Genomic DNA, 10,000 nt, shown 5'->3' with positions numbered 1-10,000 from the left:
ATCAGTAACCAGCGACACTTAGAATATTTTTGGAGCAGTACAAATCAGTAACCACTGACACTTAGAATATTTTTGAAGCAGTACAAATCAGTAACCAGCGACACTTAGAATATTTTTGAAGCAGTACAAATCAGTAACCACTGACACTTAGAATATTTTTGAAGCAGTACAAATCAGTAACCAGCGACACTTAGAATATTTTTGAAGCAGTACAAATCAGTAACCAGCGACACTTAGAATATTTTTGAAGCAGTACAAATCAGTAACCAGCTGACACTTAGAATATTTTTGAAGCAGTACAAATCAGTAACCACGACACTTAGAATATTTTTGAAGCAGTACAAATCAGTAACCAGCTGACACTTAGAATATTTTTGAAGCAGTACAAATCAGTAACCACGACACTTAGAATATTTTTGAGCAGTACAAATCAGTAACCAGCGACACTTAGAATATTTTTGAAGCAGTACAAATCAGTAACCAGCGACACTTAGAATATTTTTGGAGCAGTACAAATCAGTAACCACGACACTTAGAATATTTTTGAAGCAGTACAAATCAGTAACCAGCGACACTTAGAATATTTTTGAAGCAGTACAAATCAGTAACCACTGACACTTAGAATATTTTTGAAGCAGTACAAATCAGTAACCACGACACTTAGAATATTTTTGAAGCAGTACAAATCAGTAACCACGACACTTAGAATATTTTTGAAGCAGTACAAATCAGTAACCAGCGACACTTAGAATATTTTTGAAGCAGTACAAATCAGTAACCAGCGACACTTAGAATATTTTTGAAGCAGTACAAATCAGTAACCAGGACACTTAGAATATTTTTGAAGCAGTACAAATCAGTAACCAGCGACACTTAGAATATTTTTGAAGCAGTACAAATCAGTAACCACTGACACTTAGAATATTTTTGAAGCAGTACAAATCAGTAACCAGCTGACACTTAGAATATTTTTGAAGCAGTACAAATCAGTAACCAGCGACACTTAGAATATTTTTGAAGCAGTACAAATCAGTAACCAGCGACACTTAGAATATTTTTGAGCAGTACAAATCAGTAACCAGCGACACTTAGAATATTTTTGGAGCAGTACAAATCAGTAACCAGCGACACTTAGAATATTTTTGAAGCAGTACAAATCAGTAACCACTGACACTTAGAATTTATGGCATTGAATTTTTTCAGTTGTCCTTAGAATATTTTTGAAGCAGTACAAATCAGTGACACTTAGAATATTTTTGATGCACTACAAATCAGTAACCAGCGATAGAATATTTTTGAAGCAGTACAAATCAGTAACCAGCCATTTGACACTTAGAATATTTTTGAACTGTTGTAACCAGCGACATTTAGAATTTTTTGAAGCAGTACAAATCAGTAACCAGTCACACTTTGATTTTTGGGCAGTACAAATCAGTACCCGCGGTTCTTAGAATATTTTTGAGGGGTACCAATCAGTTCAGCCGAATTTAGAATTTTTTGAAGCAGTACAAACAGTAACCTGACACTTAGATTTGGGGCTTGAAGCAGTACTCACATTTGATGTTGACTGTCACTTCGAGGGACTGTTGTCTAAGTTCAGGCGAATTTGGTAACCAGTCAGTACAAATCAGTAACACTGAACCTAAGACTTTGAGGCTTGAAGCAGTACAATCGTACCAGTTTGAATTTTCGAGTACCTCTGAGTTCAGCGAATTTGGTGAATTTTAAGCAGTACAAATAGTAATCAGTTGAATTGAATATTTTTGAAGCAGTAACCCTGACACTTAGAATATTTTTGAAGCAGTACAAATCAGTAACCAGCGACACTTAGAATATTTTTGAAGCAGTACAAATCAGTAACCAGCGACACTTAGAATATTTTTGAGCAGTACAAATCAGTAACCAGCGACACTTAGAATATTTTTGAAGCAGTACAAATCAGTAACCAGCGACACTTAGAATATTTTTGAGTCAGTACAAATCAGTAACCAGCGACACTTAGAATATTTTTGAGCAGTACAAATCAGTAACCAGTGACACTTAGAATATTTTCGAAGCAGTACATATCAGTAACCGGCGACACTTAGAATATTTTTGAAGCAGTCGCCTTCGAGGGGGGACTGCCCTCTGAGTTCATGCCGAATTTGGTGAATTTTTTAAGTCGGGAAGTGGTCCAAATCGTGATGGGGTTGAATCTGACAGCTCATACCGACCTTGAGGCTTCCAAGCCGGCTGGCCCGGCCGGATTTGACCCGGCGGTTAGAAAATTTTTCAGTCAGTACAAATCAGTAACCAGCGACACTTAGAATATTTTTGAGTCAGTACAAATCAGTAACCAGCGACACTTAGAATATTTTTGGAGCAGTACAAATCAGTAACCAGCGACACTTAGAATATTTTTGAAGCAGTACAAATCAGTAACCAGCTGACACTTAGAATATTTTTGTAGCAGTACAAATCAGTAACCAGCGACACTTAGAATATTTTTGAAGCAGTACAAATCAGTAACCACTGACACTTAGAATATTTTTGAAGCAGTACAAATCAGTAACCGCTGACACTTAGAATATTTTTGAAGCAGTACAAATCAGTAACCAGCGACACTTAGAATATTTTTGGAGCAGTACAAATCAGTAACCACTGACACTTAGAATATTTTTGAAGCAGTACAAATCAGTAACCAGCGACACTTAGAATATTTTTGAAGCAGTACAAATCAGTAACCACTGACACTTAGAATATTTTTGGAGCAGTACAAATCAGTAACCTCTGACACTTAGAATATTTTTGAAGCAGTACAAATCAGTAACCAGCGACACTTAGAATATTTTTGAAGCAGTACAAATCAGTAACCGCTGACACTTAGAATATTTTTGAAGCAGTACAAATCAGTAACCAGCGACACTTAGAATATTTTTGGAGCAGTACAAATCAGTAACCACTGACACTTAGAATATTTTTGAAGCAGTACAAATCAGTAACCAGCGACACTTAGAATATTTTTGAAGCAGTACAAATCAGTAACCACTGACACTTAGAATATTTTTGGAGCAGTACAAATCAGTAACCACTGACACTTAGAATATTTTTGAAGCAGTACAAATCAGTAACCAGCGACACTTAGAATATTTTTGAAGCAGTAGAAGTCAGTAACCAAGTGCATTTTTGAATTGGTTACTGATTTCTCCGTTGAAGTTGGGGCTGCGGTGGGCTTCAGTTAGTGGTGGGGGCTTAATTTTCGCCGAGGGGAGCGTGTCCCGGTCGTGTCTCCGAGGAAGTGGTACCTTTTGAAGGGGGTGTTTCTGAATTTGGGCCCTTTTTGAGTGGCATTGCCGGATGGGTTTTGTGTTGAAGGCTTCCAAATCGGGTAGCACAGCCGGATTTGACCCGGCGGTTCTACCGACTGTCACGCCTTCGAGGGGGGACTGTTGTATAAGTTCAGGCCGAATTTGGCGATTTTCCTAAGTCGGGAAATGGTCCAAACTGGGATGGGACTGAACCTGACAGCTCATACCGACTGTGGGGCTTCGGGGCCGGGTAGCTCAGCCGTATTTGATCCGGCGGTTCTGCGACTGCCACGCCTTCGAGGGGGGACTGTCCTCTTAGTTCAGGCCGAATTTGGTGATTTTCCCGAGTCGGGAAGTGGTCCAAACGGGGATGGGAGTGAACCTGACAGCTCATACCGACATTGGGGCTTCCAAGCCGGGTAGCTCAGTCGGATTTGATCCGGCGGTTCTGGCGACTGCCACGCCTTCGAGCGGGGACTGTTGTCTAAGTTCAGGCCGAATTTGGTGAATTTCCTAAGTCGGGAAGTGGTCCAAACGGGGATGGGAGTGAACCTGACAGCTCATACCGACATTGAGGCTTCGGGGCCGGGTAGCACAGTCGGATTTGACCCGGCGATTCTGCCGAATTCCACGCCTTCGAGCGGGGCCTCTCCTCTGAGTTCAGGCCGAATTTGGTGAATTTCCTAAGTCGGGAAGTGGTCCAAACGGGGATGGGAGTGAACCTGACAGCTCATACCGACTTTGGGGCTTCCAAGCCGGGTAGCTCAACCGGATTTGATCCGGCGGTTCTGCCGACTGTCACGCCTTCGAGGGGGGACTGTTGTATAAGTTCAGGCCGAATTTGGTGAATTTCCCGAGTCGGGAAGTGGTCCAAACGGGGATGGGAGTGAACCTGACAGCTCTTACCGACTTTGAGGCTTCGGGGCCGGGTAGCTCAGTCGGATTTGACCCGGCGATTCTGCCGACTTCCACGCCTTCGAGCGGGGACTCTCCTCTAAGTTCAGGCCGAATTTGGTGAATTTCCTAAGTCGGGAAGTGGTTCAAACGGGGATGGGAGTGAACCTGACAGCTCATACCGACTTTGGGGCTTCCAAGCCGGGTAGCTCAACCGGATTTGATCCGGCGGTTCTAGCGACTGTCACGGCTTCGAGGGGGGACTGTTGTATAAGTTCAGGCCGAATTTGGTGAATTTCCCGAGTCGGGAAGTGGTCCAAACGGGGATGGGAGTGAACCTGACAGCTCTTACCGACTTTGGGGCTTCCAAGCCGGGTAGCTCAACCGGATTTGATCCGGCGGTTCTGCCGACTGTCACGCCTTCGAGGGGGGACTGTTGTATAAGTTCAGGCCGAATTTGGTGAATTTCCCGAGTCGGGAAGTGGTCCAAACGGGGATGGGAGTGAACCTGACAGCTCTTACCGACTTTGAGGCTTCGGGGCCGGGTAGCTCAGCCGGATTTGATCCGGCGGTTCTGCCGACTGTCACGCCTTCGAGGGGGGACTGTCCTCTGAGTTCAGGCCGAATTTGGTGAATTTCCCGAGTCGGGAAGTGGTCCAAACGGGGATGGGAGTGAACCTGACAGCTCATACCGACTTTGAGGCTTCCAAGCCGGGTAGCTCAGCCGGATTTGACCCGGCGATTCTGCCGACTTCCACGCCTTCGAGGGGGGACTGCCCTCTGAGTTCAGGCCGAATTTGGTGCATTTCCCGAGTCGGGAAGTGGTCTCTGTCACAACGGGGGCAAGTGTCTGAAGAGGTAAAGTGAGTAACCAGCACAGCTTAGGGAAGGGTTCCAAAGTTCTCAACAATGTGAATTCGGTTACCAGGAAAGCTTAGGAAAGTTGCCTGACTGTCCCAAACGAATGAACTGCAAAACTTAGGGAACATGCCCGAAGATGCTTAAAAGTGTGAAATCAGTAAGCAGGAAAGCATAGGAAAGTGCCTGAAAGTGCTAAATGAGTAACATGAAAAACGTAGAAAAATGCCCGAAAATGTTTAAAAGTGTGAACTCAGTAACCAGCAAAACTTAGTAAAACGTTGGAAAAGCAGAAATGAGTAACCAGAAAAACTTAGAAAAATGTTTGAAAATGAGAAATGAGTAACCAGAAAAACTTAGAAAAATGTTTGAAAATGAGAAATGAGTAACCAAGAAAACTTAGAAAAATGCCCAAAAAGAAGAAATCAGTAACCAGAAAAACTTAGAAAAATGTTTGAAAATGAGAAATGAGTAACCAGAAAAACTTAGAAAAATGTTTGAAAATGAGAAATGAGTAACCAAGAAAACTTAGAAAAATGCCCAAAAAGAAGAAATCAGTAACCAGAAAAACTTAGAAAAATGTTTGAAAATGAGAAATGAGTAACCAGAAAAACTTAGAAAAATGTTTGAAAATGAGAAATGAGTAACCAAGAAAACTTAGAAAAATGCCCAAAAAGAAGAAATCAGTAACCAGAAAAACTTAGAAAAATGTTTGAAAATGAGAAATGAGTAACCAGAAAAACTTAGAAAAATGTTTGAAAATGAGAAATGAGTAACCAAGAAAACTTAGAAAAATGCCCAAAAAGAAGAAATCAGTAACCAGAAAAACTTAGAAAAATGTTTGAAAATGAGAAATGAGTAACCAAGAAAACTTAGAAAAATGCCCAAAAAGAAGAAATCAGTAACCAGAAAAACTTAGAAAAATGTTTGAAAATGAGAAATGAGTAACCAGAAAAACTTAGAAAAATGTTTGAAAATGAGAAATGAGTAACCAAGAAAACTTAGAAAAATGCCCAAAAAGAAGAAATCAGTAACCAGAAAAACTTAGAAAAATGTTTGAAAATGAGAAATGAGTAACCAAGAAAACTTAGAAAAATGCCCGAAAAGAAGAAATCAGTAACCAGAAAAACTTAGAAAAATTTTCGGCCAAGTGTGAAAAATATTCTAAGTGTCAGCGGAGGAAAATGCCGAAGCATCGGGAAAGATTCAAAAACTCATGCCGAACATGAGTTCCGAAGTGCCGGAGGAACTGGGCGAATTGAGCCCGGCGGTTGGCCAGATGTCGTTTTGAGTCTGCAGCCCGAAAACTTTAACTTTGTCTGCCGCGGAAGTCTGGACCGGGAAAAATCCAAACGGTTTTGCCGGGTTCGAGTTCCAGAGCGAAGCAGTCGAATTTGAAATTCAGACCCATTCAGTGCCACTTGACATTGTGACACAGTGAGGTTGGCGGGGTACCCGGAGATTTCTGGGAACACGATTTTTAGAACAAAATGGCGGCGCGGGACCACTTTGAAAGGCATCCGAAAAACGGTTCCGCGGGCAGAGCACTTGAATGACAGGCCTGTGTGCATGCCCAAGAGCTCTCGGAAGTCTAATTTTTGACACTTTGTCAAATTTTCGACAGACTTACCCAACTCTTGCTGCCTGTTCTAAGAATCAGTCAGAGGCCTGTGCGGCGGTCTCTTGACACTTTGGAGGGCGGGCAAACCCCACGTTGACTCCGGCCGTCCCTCCAAAAGGCACTTGCTATTGGGGGAAAGGATTGCAAGTAGCCTGGTTCCCGTGGGAGCGGCCAGGAAGGGTGCAGGCTGGCCCTTGCCTGAGCATTCCCAAAACCCTCTTCCGCTGAGAGCAGACCTCGCACGCCGCACTACCGGCTCTGGGAGTGGTTGGCCGCTATTGTACATAGTCCGGTCCTTCCTCTGCCACCCGGCAAGTGCGATGGCTCTGCCGCCCTGCGGTGCTCGTCACCCAGGTTTGGGGAACACGATACTTAGAACATGTTGGCGGCTCGGGACCTGCAGGCGAAAGGGGCCCCGTGGTGCTGAGCACATCGACCTCGGGTCTCAGTGCAAGCCGGAGAGTTCGCGGAAGTCTTAAAAGATTTTGACATCTGCTCAATTCTTTGACAGGCTTGCCTGACTCTTTCCGTCCGTTCTAAGAATCAGTCGGAGGCCGGGGCGGGGACGGTCTCTTGACACACGGAGGGTTGGCTTCCCTCCTCAGGTGTTTGTGTCGAAAATGAAGGCGAGAGATGCAAGCGTCCTGGTTCCCCTGGGTGCTGCCAGCAAGGGTGCAGGCTGACCCTTGCCTGAGCACTCCCAAAAGCCTCTTAAGCTGAGAGCAGGCGCCGCACTACCGGCTCTGGGAGTCGTTGGCCGCTATTGTACATAGTCCGGTCCTTCCTCTGCCACCCGGCAAGTGCGATGGCTCTGCCTCCCTGCGGTGCTCGTCACCCAGGTTTGGGGAACACGATACTTAGAACATGTTGGCGGCTCGGGACCTGCAGGCGAAGGGGGCCCCGTGGTGCTGAGCACATCGACCTCGCGTCTCAGTGCAAGCCGGAGAGTTCGCGGAAGTCTTAACAGGCTTGCCTGACTCTTTCCGTCCGTTCTAAGAATCAGTCGGAGGCCGGGGCGGGGACGGTCTCTTGACACACGGAGGGTTGGCTTCCCTCCTCAGGCGTTTGTGTCGAAAATGAAGGCGAGAGATGCAAGCGTCCTGGTTCCCCTGGGTGCTGCCAGCAAGGGTGCAGGCTGACCCTTGCCTGAGCACTCCCAAAAGCCTCTTAGGCTGAGAGCAGGCGCCGCACTACCGGCTCTGGGAGTCGTTGGCCGCTATTGTACATAGTCCGGTCCTTCCTCTGCCACCCGGCAAGTGCGATGGCTCTGCCTCCCTGCGGTGCCCGTCACCCAGGTTTGGAGAACACGATACTTAGAACATGTTGGCGGCTCGGGACCTGCAGGCGAAAGGGGCCCCGTGGTGCTGAGCACATCGACCTCGCGTCTCAGTGCAAGCCGGAGAGTTCGCGGAAGTCTTAACAGGCTTGCCTGACTCTTTCCGTCCGTTCTAAGAATCAGTCGGAGGCCGGGGCGGGGACGGTCTCTTGACACACGGAGGGTTGGCTTCCCTCCTCAGGCGTTTGTGTCGAAAATGAAGGCGAGAGATGCAAGCGTCCTGGTTCCCCTGGGTGCTGCCAGCAAGGGTGCAGGCTGACCCTTGCCTGAGCACTCCCAGAAGCCTCTTAGGCTGAGAGCAGACGCCGCACTACCGGCTCTGGGAGTCGTTGGCCGCTATTGTACATAGTCCGGTCCTTCCTCTGCCACCCGGCAAGTGCGATGGCTCTGCCTCCCTGCGGTGCCCGTCACCCAGGTTTGGAGAACACGATACTAAGAACATGTTGGCGGCTCGGGACCTGCAGGCGAAAGGGGCCCCGTGGTGCTTAGCACATCGACCTCGCGTCTCAGTGCAAGCCGGAGAGTTCGCGGAAGTCTAAAGCTTTTGACATTCGCTCAAAGCTTTGACAGGCTTGCCCGACTCTTTCCGTCCGTTCTAAGAATCAGTCAGAGGCTGGTGGGGAGGTCTCTTGACGCAAGGGGAGGGGTGGCGTCCCTCCTCAGGCGCTTGTGTCGAAAATGAAGGCGAGAGATGCAAGCGTCCTGGTTCCCCTGGGTGCTGCCAGCAAGGGTGCAGGCTGACCCTTGCCTGAGCACTCCCAGAAGCCTCTTAGGCTGAGAGCAGACGCCGCACAACCGGCTCTGGGAGTCGTTGGCCGCTATTGTACATAGTCCGGTCCTTCCTCTGCCACCCGGCAAGTGCGATGGCTCTGCCTCCCTGCGGTGCCCGTCACCCAGGATTGGAGAACACGATACTAAGAACATGTTGGCGGCTCGGGACCTGCAGGCGAAAGGGGCCCCGTGGTGCTTAGCACATCGACCTCGCGTCTCAGTGCAAGCCGGAGAGTTCGCGGAAGTCTAAAGCTTTTGACATTCGCTCAAAGCTTTGACAGGCTTGCCCGACTCTTTCCGTCCGTTCTAAGAATCAGTCAGAGGCCGGTGGGGAGGTCTCTTGACGCAAAGGGGAGGGGTGGCGTCCCTCCTCAGGCGCTTGTGTCGAAAAATGAAGGCGAGAGACGCGAGCGGCCTGGTTGCTTTGGGTGCTGCCAGGAAGGATGTGGTCTGACCCTTGCCTGAGCACATCCAAAAGCATGTGATGTTGAGAGCAGACCTCGAGCCCCGCACAACCGGCTCTGGGAGTCGTTGGCCGCTATTGTACATAGTCCGGTCCTTCCTCTGCCACCCGGCAAGTGCGATGGCTCTGTCGCCCTGTGGTGCCCGTCACCCAGGTTTGGGGAACACGATACTAAGAACATGTTGGCGGCTCGGGACCTGCAGGCGAAAGGGGCCCCGTGGTGCTGAGCACATCGACCTCGGGTCTCGGTGCAAGCCAGAGAGTTCGCGGAAGTCTAAAGCTTTTGACATACGCTCAAATCTTTGACAGGCTTGCCCGACTCTTTCCGTCCGTTCTAAGAATCAGTCAGAGGCCGGTGGGGAGGTCTCTTGACGCAAGGGGAGGGGTGGCGTCCCTCCTCAGGCGCTTGTGTCGAAAAATGAAGGCGAGAGACACGAGCGGCCTGGTTGCTTTGGGTGCTGCCAGGAAGGATGTGGTCTGACCCTTGCCTGAGCACTCACAGAAGCATGTGACGTTGAGAGCAGACCTCGAGCCCCGCACGACCGGCTCTGGGAGTGGTTGGCCGCTATGGTACATAGTCCGGTCCTTCCTCTGCCACCCGGCAAGTGCGATGGCTCTGCCGCCCTGTGGTGCCCGTCACCCAGGTTTGGGGAACACGATACTAAGAACATGTTGGCGGCTCGGGACCTGCAGGCGAAAGGGGCCCCGGGGTGCTTAGCACATCGACCTCGTGTCTCAGTGCAAGCCGGAGGGTTCGCGGCAGTCTAAAG

This window comes from Hemiscyllium ocellatum, unplaced genomic scaffold (genome assembly GCF_020745735.1).
Source record: "Hemiscyllium ocellatum isolate sHemOce1 unplaced genomic scaffold, sHemOce1.pat.X.cur. scaffold_2437_pat_ctg1, whole genome shotgun sequence".
Classification (NCBI taxonomy): Eukaryota; Metazoa; Chordata; class Chondrichthyes; order Orectolobiformes; family Hemiscylliidae; genus Hemiscyllium; species Hemiscyllium ocellatum.
The sequence above is the reverse complement of the archived record's forward strand: the minus strand, read 5'-3'. Positions refer to the sequence as shown.